Here is a 13,095-nt window from a genome sequence, read left to right on the forward strand (position 1 = left end):
CATGTTTTGAGGTAGAGGGCAAGTGATGGTTGTAGAAGGTGAGTCTTTAATGGTATTACAAAAGGTAGCTGTAGAGGTTTCCATGCATTTGCTTGTTAATGTGTGTAATGCCCTGAACCTTGCATATAAAAAAAAAATAATTATTGGGTAATTATTAGAAAAAAATTGCCTTGTACTTTCTTTGGTGGTGGAGGAAATAGCAGTTCATTGCCAGGATTTGAAAGTGTGTGACTCTTTCTTAAGTGATGGTCAACACAGCAAGATGCAGAGACAAAGACGAGAGTATAAGACAAAATGGGTATAGATGGGCAACTTGAAAGCCTTGTGGAAGAGAGAAGGCAGAAAAAGAAACTGGCTCATTAAACAAAGCAAGTTGCAGTTCATTCTAATCTTTGTATCCACAATAAAATTTATACTTATTTAAGAGAGTAAGTATTGTGATATTGTGTTCATTGGATAATTATATGTTTATTTTTTTATAGAGAATTGCTTTTTTGGTTTCAATAAAGCTCTCTTACCACTGGTGGTGCTCCCTGGCCAGTCTTCAACTTGAGAAAACCCTTTGGCAAGACTTGGTTGTACCTGTGAAACACAGGAGCCTCTATGCAAACCAAAATTAGCAAAAATAAAAGCTTTTTTTTAAAGAAAGCAGAATTTCAAAACAGTTTTTATTTCTGTAAGCTGCTCTGAAATCATGAGCGTGATAGTGATCGTATTTTGAGGGGAATTGGTATGACACTCAAAATTATTGTGTTTGAGATTTTACACAGAATGAATTTAAAAGTGCTTTTATGTATTTTAAAAAACCTGTTTATTTCACATCCAATCTGCTGATTTCTGTGCTCTCAGCTTTCATCAATGTGAAAATTTCAATTGCACTGCTTAAAAAGAGAAGTGATTTGGAAGTGCTTCTGACAGGAGCTTTTTTTGAATCTTAGCAAAGAATGAACCCCGTGATTTTGATTTATTATTCTTTTTCTGGTGGCTTTCCTTTTTGAAGCATTGCCTGGTTTTTGTTGGTAGCTTTATTATACAAAAAAGTTCAAATTTACCTATGTACCTATCCTGGGTCTGTTAGGGTTTTTCCTTCAGGCGCTTAAGTAATAACTATGTTACTTTTAATAATAGTTCAAATAATTACATGCTTAACATTCTGCCCAGAGTTCATGCAACAGTTCTGGATTTCTTTCCCTATCAAAAGCTTCCACAGATTCTTTCCTACTTGAAAAAAGTTTGGGGTGCATAGTTTTACATGTACTCAATGTGCTGTTTTTCAAGCTTTAAGTGCAGGGTGGCAGAGGACTTCACGTTCATCTTCTTTGAGCAATAAATATCTGACTACTGCAGTGGCTGTGAATCACTCTTCCAATAAATTAGCATCAAACAGATGGCTGATTTGTTGTATCATGAGCTGGTTTTGATAGTACTGATTTATGCTATTAAAGATGAAGCTTGCATAACTTACACTGCAATATAAGCTATTTTTGCAATCTTAGAAAACTTGTACACTGTACTATTCCACCATAAATGTATTTCCTTGATGATGAACACCATTACATGTCTTTGTACCTTCACTTGCTAAAAAAAAAATTCCACAACAGTGACTGTTATTAAATTTATTTTTAATATGTATGCTCTAGCAATTGGGCCGCTAACTGCATCTGCACTGAAATGTGGAGAAGATAATATGTTAAGAACACTCCAGCTATTGTTTCATGGCCTTCTCTACCTATCTAATGGTATGCAGCAAGAAAGTGAAAATATATTGCAAAAACCTTTCAGTGTTGTGTGGTTAACATGGTCAACAGTTTGCCAGTTGGCAACCAAACATGATAATGATAAGGTTATCTCCCATGTATGCTATCTGTGGGTCAAAGGGTGCCATCCCATTCTCCCTTCCTGTATTTTGTGGCGGTTGCTTTCTCATCAAGGAGCAGCTGAGATTTGCTGCAGGTTGACAACCTGTTCCTAAAGCACCAACAGAGACTGATTTATCCTCTCATCACTGGAGGATGCTACTGGTTATTCTTCCATTGCGCTGAGTGAGAAGAAGAAGGGGAGACCTTGGAAGTTGTTCTGAGTCTCCCTGTTGCAGTGCGCATGTTGGTGATGACATCTCCAAGAAGGCTTCATGTTTGATTCTTCCCCATTTGTTCCAGGTAGGCTACACTAGAGTTAAATGTAATCAAAAGGAGAAACATTAAATTAGTTTTATTGAACTGCCTTTGCATTTCTCATCCTGTTTGGATTATAGCCTTAATTTCGAGGTGATAAGGTCTTGACTTTTCATTGAATTGTAGGACAGTGAATATAGTGACAGCGCTGTTATTGGGATTTCTGAATCAAATAGGGCTAAAAACTGGAGATGAGAAGGGCTCCTTCCATAGACACTTCCAAGGTAGCAACTCTGGATTTAGCAGTCACTAATGGAACACGCATACTGTCCCTTATGGAGCTGAGCCTCATAGCAAACTGGTGCCATTGACGTAGTTTGCAGTTTAACCATTTTTTGATTTAATATTTGCAATTATTAAATGCAATAATAATTGCCATTCACAGGGTTTTCAAGAGACCCTTAGTGTTTGGAAGCTGTGGATTCCTAGATGACAGTCTCAAGGTTTCTTTTAACCTTATCTGAGTCAAAAAGTCTGCCTGGTCTTTGTGTAGAAAGGGTGAGGGTTGTTGGGGAAAGGATTTGTAGAAGAGCCTCTTTCAGAGCCCAGGGCTTACTTTTGTGTTATCCTGGCTCTGTGGTTTGATTGACTTCTGGGAAGGATAGCTTAGAACCACTGTGTGTATTTTAGGCAGCCTACTTCTCCAGTGCTTCATCTGGCTAGACAGTTGGTGAAATTCTGCAGATGGCTAACTGTAGTTTCCAAGAGTTGGTGCATATAGTATCTTCTTTCTCGTGAGAAGGAAGATTCCTAAATTAGTGTTTACTCATGTACTCATTAAAGATGTTGGGAATATTGCCATGGCCTCACTTGAAGCAGAATCACATCGTTTTGTTCCACTCCCTCCCTACCACCCGACCTAGTTGTAATAGCTTGTTGGAGCATTTTGGTGGTGATTTAATTGGTGTATTAAGCTTTTTTTTCCCCCTCAGTCATCAGTTTTGTGGTACAAATTACATACTTCACAACTACCAGTGAAAGAGAGGTGTGAGATCATCTATAGGTCCCTGGCTGGGATTGTTTTCCCGTATCATTAATTTTGTTAAAGTTTTTGTTCTCATACTCCTCTAGCTTTAGAACAGAAACTCTCAAATGACTAATAGCACATTTGGTTTCAGTAGGCTGGGATGCTCAGAACTGAGGTAAATTCTCCAACTTCAGAGGTATATGGCCAGACTTGCTTAGCTTCCCTTACCCCGGCTCCCTTCCCCCTTGCCTCCCACACAGGCTTTCTAACATTCTGGCAAAGCAAGTATTTGGACTTTTACCCATTCTCTCACTTTGCAGTAAAGAAGCATTCATTTTTCCAACATTAAAAACTTGGCCAGAAAAACCTGTCCCAAAAAAGCTTAATGTTTTGAGCAAATGTTCAAAAATACTCTGACTTGGCTGCTCCAAGCAGCCTTAAAGCACTGTTGTCCACTGGAGTGGACAAATTCTTTTTCCCCCCAAAAAAGCTAATTAAAAAAGCTAATACCTGTCCAGTAATATTGATAGCAGGAAATTGGATTTAGTAATTTTAAATGTTACAGATTTAAAACTGAAGCCATAAGGAACCTGAATAAGAATAGTTACATCTTAGAGGAACTCCCTTACATGTAGATGTTGCGGGAGCTGAGAACAGGAGGTGAGAATTGTAGCAAATATGGAAAATAAAATCCGCTTATCTTAGATGTTGTCTATTCCCCAAAACAAAAGGGCACATTTCTGCTAAGAGCAGTACTCTTTTTGAATTTCACTTCAGTTTTGTGTCTTGTTTTTTGTTTTAAATTATGTTGCTGTTTCACACTATTTCTTCTGGACAAGCTGGTTCAAGGAAATACATCCTTTTTTAGCATTCTTTTCTGATAAGGGTGAATGTATTAACATTTGACTCTGCATTAAGATAAGTGCTCTTTCCTGCCTCTAAGTACATCTTCACAAATGAAGACAAATCAAGAAAACATAGGAAATAATAAACTTCTGTCTGTGTACCTCACTTCTTTTGAGCATGTATGCATCAACCTAAGTTAATAGAGAACTGACTGAAATAGAGAGATGTCAGGTTCAGTCTGTGTTTCATACTACTGTGCTCTGTGTGATGAGTGATGATGTTGTGCTCTGTGTTGCTAGGGTAACCCGAAGAAACATAGAAAATATATGGCAAAAATTCAAAAAGGAAGCATTATAATTTCTTCAGTGCTTCTTATTTACTTGTGGAATATCTTGCCAAAATATTACTGAGAAAACCCAGTAGTCCTTTAAAGTTTTTATACCAAATGTAGAGACTAAACTAAATCATGCAGTCGTGCAGTAGTGATTTATTTCTACTTAAGGACAAATTCCATCATCACTTTAACTTGTTTCCAAAATCTTTATCATGGAATAAACTGCACTTACCTTCTACCTCCATTTTGTGATCTTCGTTCTGTCCATCTCTATAAATGAATCCAAATTCTTTCCAAAATCTGAGCTCTATGACACTTTCCCAAAAGCTGTGCGTTTAGTAATCCCCCTTTAAACTGCTAAAGCATTTATTCTTTAATAACATCACAAAAGTTGAGAATAAAAAGAGGGTCTGGGGCAGACACTGCCTCAATTCTCTGTCCTCCTGTATGGCAATTTGGCCAGCACTATGTTGGAATTGCTCTAGGGGAAAAAATGAGCCATCAGAAATCTGTGTACTGACTCCCAGGTGCTGCATATCTCACGTACTCCCAAAATACAGGGAGTCTGTCTTCTCTCAGGAGAGTATATCCATCCTCATCATGCATATACCTGGTGTTTATGGGTTGTAGCTCCCCTGAAGAGATGGTGACTTAGAGTGGAGTGAGGTCTGGTTGACCTCCCACTCAGGGGCCATGGATCGATCATCTGTAGTTTCTGCTGTTAGCTCTCTGTGAATCACCTCTACACTGAATTGTTTCCTGTGGATGTGTTAGAACAACAGCAACCTGGCAGATACCTATTTGGACAGGTGAAACTCAATGTTGGCACAGGTGTGAACATAGCAATTCCCTGTATAATTTACTGTCAGTTGTCTTTTTTTCTTTATCAGCATATGGGTTCGTTGCCAACTATCCAGTATAAATTATACAGTATCGACATGAGGTGTGTTTGTGTTTTGTTTTGTTTTTCTTTTTAAATCTTTCTTTGCACATCATGATAAGTTAAATAACCTCCTGAAGTTGCTATTGGGTGTTATAAGCTGTGGTAAACTGGTTTACTTATATACAAGACATTTGTACATCACCACCTGTTTGCTTGACACAAAAATAACGAAGGATCATATCTACCTGGGCATGGACCAAGAGAGGATATTAAGTATAGGAGGGTGTTGTGTTTGTGTGTGATGTTGTTATTGGGTTTTTCCCCCTCTTATCTGATTATAGAAGCTATAAAAATCTGTCTCTCTGAGCAAGCAAAGCTGTGTAACCTGCCAAACCCCAGCTCTACCCGAGGGACCACCTCTGAATGCGTTATCCAAATTGAACAATTGTATTAATCCTGGGCGTTGAGCGTGAGAGAGCGCACACAGGCAGTTGCTATGGAGTAGCTGGTGGATGGAAAATTTTTTAGCCTAACTTACCTTGCAGTAGCTTGTTTATCTGTACCCTGAATTGGTGCTTGAGTGACATGTTAGAGGGAATAAATGAGTCAGTATTGAGGACTGTTCTACAAAATCACCTCTGGTATCGTTGTGTGGGGAGAGATGATGTTGAAATACTGTGGTTAGATGGAAGAGTAAAAAGGACAAGAATTTTGGAAATGTTTAATTTAATAATCATGAAGAAACATCAGGTAATAGAGAAAGTGGATTTCAGTATTGTCTTGAAAAAATGCTAAACATGAGTTGCCATGGTTGCTGCAGTTTAGCTAAAGCAAATAATATACTTTATACAGTTTTTTTTTTTTTTTTTTTTGTAAAATGCTATTGTGCTATTTCCATGCTAGTTAATGGCTGTACCTTCATGTGTTTTTGTATATATGTCTAAAAAATTACAGGATCACGCCCAATTGCCTATTTTGATAGTTATTTTTGAGAGTGACACACCAGAAGTCTGTGCTACCATCCAGTGACACCTGGACAGGCTGGAGGACTGGGCAGAGAAGAACCTGATAAAATTCAACAAGGGCAAGTGTAGGGTCCTGTACCTGGGGAGGAATAACCCCAGGCACCAGTACAGGTTAGCGGTGGACCTGCTGGAAAGCAGCTTTGCAGAGAAGAACCTGGGAGTTCTGATTGACAACAGGTTGACCATGAGTCAACGGTATCCGAGGGTGCATTAGGACAACTGTGACCAGCAGGTTGAGGGAGGTTCTCCTCCCCTTCTACTCTGCCCTGGTGGGGCCGCATCTGGAGTACTGTGTCCAGTTCTGGGCTCCCCATTTTAAGAAGGATAAGGAATTACTGTAGGGAGTCCAGTGGAGAGCTACAAAGATGATTAGGGATCTGGAGCATCTTTCTTATGAGGAGAGAGTGAGAGAGCTGGGTCTGTTCAGCCTAGAGAAGCGAAAGCTGAGAGGGGACCTTATCAATGCCTATAAATATCTGAGGGGTGGATGTCAAGAGGATGGGACCAGACTCTTTTCTGTGGTGCTCATTGACAGGATGAGAAGCAATTGGACACAGACTGAAGCACAGGAGGTTCCATTTAAACATGAAGAGAAATGTCTGTACTCTGAAGGTGGCAGAGCACTGGAACAGGCTGCCCAGAGAGGTTGTGGAGTCTCCTTCTCTGGAGACATTCAAAGCCCAGCTGGACACATTCCTGTGCGATCTGCTCTGGGTGACCCTGCCTTAGCAGGTGGGTTGGACTAGATGATCTCCAGAGGTCCCTTCCAACACCAAACACTCTGTGATTCTGTGAGTGACTCCCCAGATATAGTACTACGCTAGTGTGTGTTCCCTGTATGCATTTCTGTCCAAACTAATCTACAAAATTTACTCAAGGTGGTCTGGTTTAGTGGGAGGGAATGAAGGGAAATTATCTTAAAAACTGAATGCAAGAGAAGTTAACACAGATGATGGTTAGTAGGGTGAGTTCAAGACTGTTGATTTGGGGGGGTGAAAGAACTGGGAGAGTGTAAAATCTCAACATTTATAGAAGATACAAGGAAGGAAAAAGGGAGAAGTGGTAACATTTAGTATAACCCTGGTACAAAGTCAACTGAACTACGTATAGGGTAAAAAAAAAAAAAAAAAAAAAATTAAAAAAAATCAGGGAGGTAAAAAAAGGAGAAATCCATCAAAGTAATATACTGTGTGTAAACAGTGATATGAAAGCTATCTGCCCATCTAAGTTGCTGTGTATTGTTTATTTTTTTTTTTCCTTGAAAAACAATTAATTTCACCTCTGAAATTCACACATCCTCTCAAATGTGACTGAACTTCTTGATTTCCTTTGGGAACTCCTAATACTCCATGTGAGCTTAGAGTCAACACTGCAGCTTCTAATTCTTTGTGTAGAGAGTCCTTCACTTCTCATAAAAGTCAATGGGTCTTCTCATGCTGTTTGGCCAATGTATACGGCATGCAACTTAACTTTCAGAAGTACAGATCTGTGATTTATTTTTGCCTAGATACCAGTCTTGAACTTGAATTTAAAATAACTGATACCAACTGGAGAATATTAGTGAAGTTGTTGATTTTTGTAGAGTTTTAGGAATGGAGTAGTTAAGAAAAAGACACAAAAAGGGACCAGTCATAAAAGTACACCAGTTATTAGAAGTACTTTGATATTCTTTAATAGACCTTAAAATCTGAGCAGGAAGCTGCAGTCTCCTCTTTCCCTGCAAGTTTTTGCTGCAGCGATGCTCCATCGCTGTTCCCCTGCCCGCATCATCTGGGGATGGTTTTTAAGGGTTGTTTGGAGGTTTTATTTTTATTTTTTATTTGACAGGTATGTCTTCTACCCTACATTATTCTGAATATTGGTTTCCTCCTTGTGGGGAGCCTGTAGATTAGATGGCGATATGAGGAAGCTGGCAGAGATGGAGTACTCAGGGAGGGGTCGGAAAAGAGTGTGAGGAAATGGATAATTTGAGTGTCCGGTGACTTGCTGGGGCTGATGCACATTTCTAGAAGTGCCTGTTTTTGTTTTGATAAGGCATTTAAGAATAGCGTGGAAGTATAATGGGTGAGATCAGCAAGGAAACATCGTGCTCCAGAGGTGGTATGAAAGGACGGGTGCTGAGGCGATGGACGGGGACACGTTCCCACGGAGGGTGTTGCCCGTCTGCGTTCCTTCTCCACCTTTTCCTTCTTGGGCATCTCTTCTCCACCCCTCAGCCCCTTCATTAGTAGGTGAGGGCACAGGGTGGGGACAAGCTGCTCCGTCATCAAGGTCCACAGAGCTCCTTGCTGTCAGGCAGTGGTTTTGCAGGGGCATGGAGAAACACTTTCTGCTGTCATTTTATACCTAACTCTGTGTGGTATTATGATGTAAGTGGCATTGGGTCCAGTGAATGTGTTGCTATGGAAAATACACATTTTTTTTTTATAGTCAGATAGAAAGGTGCATTTCCAAAAGCTGTTCTTCAATGCTGCAGCCATAGCCCAATCGTTTTATTTCCAGCAATCTCGGCAGTGAGCTGTGGCTCTCGGGGTTGAATATCAGTTTGCTAAGAATCCAAGTGCCGGAGGAATGTCCTCATGTTCCCGTACCCATGCGGCAGCCCCATCTTCCACTGGAGCCTTTCTATTCTCAGCAGCACGTGGGAATTCAGTGAGATCCGATAACAGCCATATTAATAGCAGTTGAGTAGGTGGCCAAAGAGGTTGAAATTTAGCACAAGCCTGCTGCTAGTTGGGCAGCCGGCATTTGTCTCCTGCACAGCATACTTCGGTGGGGGTGGAGAATCCTTCAAACCCTCCGACGTCCTCCTTGGAAGAGTAAGTGAAGCTGGTTGAGGTTGGGCTAGAGTGCCTGGAGCTTGGTGAGGAGGTCTGGAGCAGGCTGCTGATCCATTCCAGCTCCTAGGTCAGGACATGGCTCTTCCAAACCCTTCGAAGGGCACCTGGGAGGTAGAACTGCTGCCTTGGTGGGGGGAAGTTCAAACGGATGGCACTGATACTTCTTTTTAAACAGAAGTCTGTTCAAGTCCATGAGGTCTGTAGTACCGAGGAAGGGATGGAAAACAGATAGCTTTGACAGCTGTTAGAGTTTCTAGGGCATTCGTCATCAAGGGAAGGGTTTGGCACTGGGCAGGGTGCATTTGTCACTGGCACATTCCTTTCTATCAGTAGGAGTGTCTCTGTCCCTTCTTTCTCCCCGTAAATGGATTTGGATTTGTCTTATCTCTTCGGGCATGGGCATGACCATATGGCCTGTTCTCATCACATAACTCTTATTTAGGCGAGTGGGATTCTGATCTAGTTTTTTTTGTTTTTGTTTATTTTAATCATAGATATATATCTATACTGTAAATACATTTTTACATGAGAAAGAGACCCTCAGAAAGCCATGCTTTCTGAACAGGTTGCTGTAAAATAATTTTTCCATAATTTTACTCCAGTTTTTTAGTATCTTGGATTTGGTCTTGAGCTCCATGTTGATGTTATCCCTGGAAAATAACTAAGTGAAGTGTCCAAGTAGATTTGATGTAATGAAGTGATAGTTTCTGTAGCTTCATAGGTATTAGGATGTGGGGGAACCAAACCATTATTTTGTGTTAGGAGAAGAAAATCCAAACTATAGTGTATATTTGTTAAAAGTCTTGAAATAAGTCAACCTGAAAGTACCTATTAAAATGCACTTTTTTTTTTGTCAGAAGTCACTGGAGCGGTATATGTGTGTTAGCATTGCCAGCAGATACATTTTATAATGGGTTAAAGTCTAGTTCATGATTCCTTAAAGTACTGTGGTCTGCCTCCTACCGTAAGGTGTATGACTGTCTTGTACAATACTTTTTATTAAAAATAATTTTTAAAGTACCTCAAAGTGAATTAAAACAATACCAGCAAGCTTTCCTCACTCCTTGGCTTCAGTAGATGAAGGGGAAGTACGGAGCACCTCTGGCTGGGGTTTCCTCATGTGGGGACTCTCCCAGAGCCAGTGTGTGGAGCTGGGTCCTCCTCCACTGAGCCCTGTGCCCATTCCCCTCTGTGCTGTAAAATAGATGAGCGAGTTAATTTGGGGTTTGAAAACGTTTATTAGGAAAAACTCTAACCGAGAAACAGTTGCAGTTCTCTGGTCCTGATGTACCACGTGGAACCGCAGCGTGATTCAGTCATGTTGGCATAACCACAGGTGCAGCAAACAGGAGCGACTGGAAGAGAAAGGGAGACCAGGAAATCCTTAAACTGGAGCTGCTGCCAAAACTTTTGTATTCTCAGGCTGGGGCCTTGGTGACTAATTTTGCTATTTAACCTTGAGCAAACAGCAAGGCTGGGAATAAATTCCTTGAGTTGCAGCTCAGCCTGCTGCTCTGCCATATCATTTTGCTTTATTCTTCTAGAGTGGTCCTCGTTGGAGTAACATCTGTCAGTCCATGCTGTCTGGTCCTAAGTGATGTCTGTGAATATGTGTTGTGTTCAAACATAACAGAGGTGTTTGGTATCTAAGTATATCTCCTACTAACAAGTGACAGCTGTTTCTGTCCCATTTGTCTTTTTTCTGTTTGTTAAAGGATTCGCACGGATGGGATGATTTACACAGAAGGTGTTATTTCTCCACAAGTGGTTATTTCACATCTTTTTCCACCAGTTTTCAACTTGGAATCGTACAGTTGTGCTTCATAATTATAATAATAACTCCCACGTGTGGTTATCTCGTGGCCTTTAGACTTTCATGCTGTGATTGATAGATATTTTCCAGGGTGGCTAAACTTGAAGTTGTACATAAACTTTTATTGAAACCACTGCCAACAATTAAGGTTCACACTTCGTGAATCAAAGTTGTGCTTTAGAAATTTTGACACTGGGATTAGATCAGGCAATGCAGACGATTGGCATTGTTTTTCTTTTAAAGTTCAGAATGAATGCTAAAATACTGAGACTGTGGCAGGAGCAGATAAAGTATTTGGAATAGAATTAGTTCTGCAAGGTCTTAACCACCCTCCTTAGCAGCTTCCTTTGCTTAGTTCAGATGTCTTTAGTGATGTTGCATTGTTGGTGAAAAATCCTCTGAGAAGACAGAGAAGGCAATGTTTGAAATGACACAAAGTGGTTTAGAAAGTCATTGTTTGGACAGGATCCAGCATCTTTCAACAGATTGTTTTTAAGATGCAGCCTTGGCTGTGCCCTCCTGAGCAAAGCAGCAGCCTCTTTATAACTTTCAGCACAGTTGGCATTTGTTTGTTCATGCCAGAAATCAGGTTACACAGAATAATAATTTCATAAAGAAGATAGTCTGCCAGCTGGACTCTATGATGATTTTGAATGAAAACATCAAAAAGTAGACTTCTTTCGTAGTTGCCCAATGTAGGACTGGTGTTTATTTGCATGGATTAAGGTACTTCAGCAAGTGGGTTACCTCTTCAGTTCCTAGAATAGTTTTCGTAGGACAAAGTTGTGCTGTGTGTGCACTTCAGTGCTATAGACATGTTCAAAATGAGGTTATAATTGTCCCGGAGTGTTTAAAAAGCTTAAGGGCTACATAGCTGAAGTTCTTGCATCCATCTTCTGATTTCTTCAAATGCAGTGTGAGAAACTAGAGGTTTTCAGCCCTGTTTAGAGACAGACTTGGGAATGGGAGCAGAGGGGAGAGCAGGAGCTCACTGTAGGGTAACAGCAGGTTGTCAGAGAAGATCGGGTCGTGCTTCCTCTCACAGCAGCACAGAACATGCTGTGCTTGATGTTGGTGTCTCTGACTTGTCACCTGCTACAAATGGTAGTTGCTCAGAGCTATACACAAGACCCCAGTTGAATTCTTTGCATGTTATGGCATAGTATCTACATTTTAATGACACTTTATGAAGGAGAAATTCTATTTAATGTAATTATTTCATTTTGTCTTTTTATTTACTGCAGTTGATGCTTACAGGAAAAACTAATTCCTCTTAAAAGCTTTTCATTTTGCATGACATTTCTATCCAATAGATACCTGCCCATCTGTTTCAAATGGAATATACTGGAGAGTAATTGGGCAATGGCTTGTGCATGTAAGCTCAGATGTGCATCGTGATCTTGGCCAGGTTGTACATATGAAAGACTCTTATTTCACTTAGAGGATGATAGCAAGTTGACCCAAACTGCATCTTCTACAAGTTGCAAGCCTTTTTGGCAAAAAATAGTATGCCTTTTGTTTTCCACAAATTCTAGGACAATACATTAGTCATCCAGAAACGTCTTTATTTTTTTTTCCCCTTAAGGGCCATCAAGTAATTAATATATGCCTCTATAAATAAGGAATGGATTGCTCTAGATTAACAGGACTTTCCTTCTCTCATTCGAGTGTCTAAAATATTTCCCTGCCTAAATTTTGTGTTCATTAGTTTACGTGAATGTCTTAAGTTTTGTGTTGTGCACAGGCCTAGTGTATTTATGGTTATTCAAGTATAGAAAATATACTAAAATATAAAAACAGTTGAAGTGCTCTTCCTGTTGTAAATGATTGACCTAAATGATCCCAGAGAACTCATGGAAAGCAGATGTGGACACTGTCATGTTCAGTCATGTAGCTGTGCTCTACATGAAGGTTGGCAACCTCTTGTATACAGGCCGCAGCTGACTAAGGACAGAGTTTTTCACTGTTTGCCAGGCTGATTAAGTTTGGGAGCAAACTTTAAGGCATCCTTAGCAAGGGCTTGCATGGCCTCTGCTTTTATAATTGCAAATAATGGCAGAAATTCTGGCCTAATAAAAGGCTCTTGGACCTTGAAGGTAAATAATGTAAACCTTTAAGATGGTCTCTGTCAGGTGTGGGAAGCATAATGCTGATTCACGCCACTACAAGAATAATTTTCTATCCTCTGTTTGGGAAACCAACATGTCTCGTGT

At 40.2% G+C, this 13,095-nt stretch overlaps 1 protein-coding gene across 27 annotated transcripts in view; it reads left to right on the plus strand.

Moving 5' to 3' along the window:
* Window positions 1-13,095, plus strand: part of LMO7 (LIM domain 7) — a 132,888-nt gene that overhangs the window by 72,456 nt on the left and 47,337 nt on the right. The window contains exon 1 of one of the 27 annotated variants that reach the window (XM_071806319.1): window positions 8,963-9,048. The exons of 25 other annotated variants lie outside the window; for them this stretch is intronic. The gene's annotated coding sequence lies outside the window, so the exon portion shown is untranslated. Of the gene's footprint in view, window positions 1-8,962; window positions 9,049-13,095 lie in introns of those variants that run through there. One more of the 27 variants, XM_071806321.1, reaches the window with a different exon arrangement.

Source organism: Patagioenas fasciata, chromosome 1 (genome assembly GCF_037038585.1).
Source record: "Patagioenas fasciata isolate bPatFas1 chromosome 1, bPatFas1.hap1, whole genome shotgun sequence".
Classification (NCBI taxonomy): Eukaryota; Metazoa; Chordata; class Aves; order Columbiformes; family Columbidae; genus Patagioenas; species Patagioenas fasciata.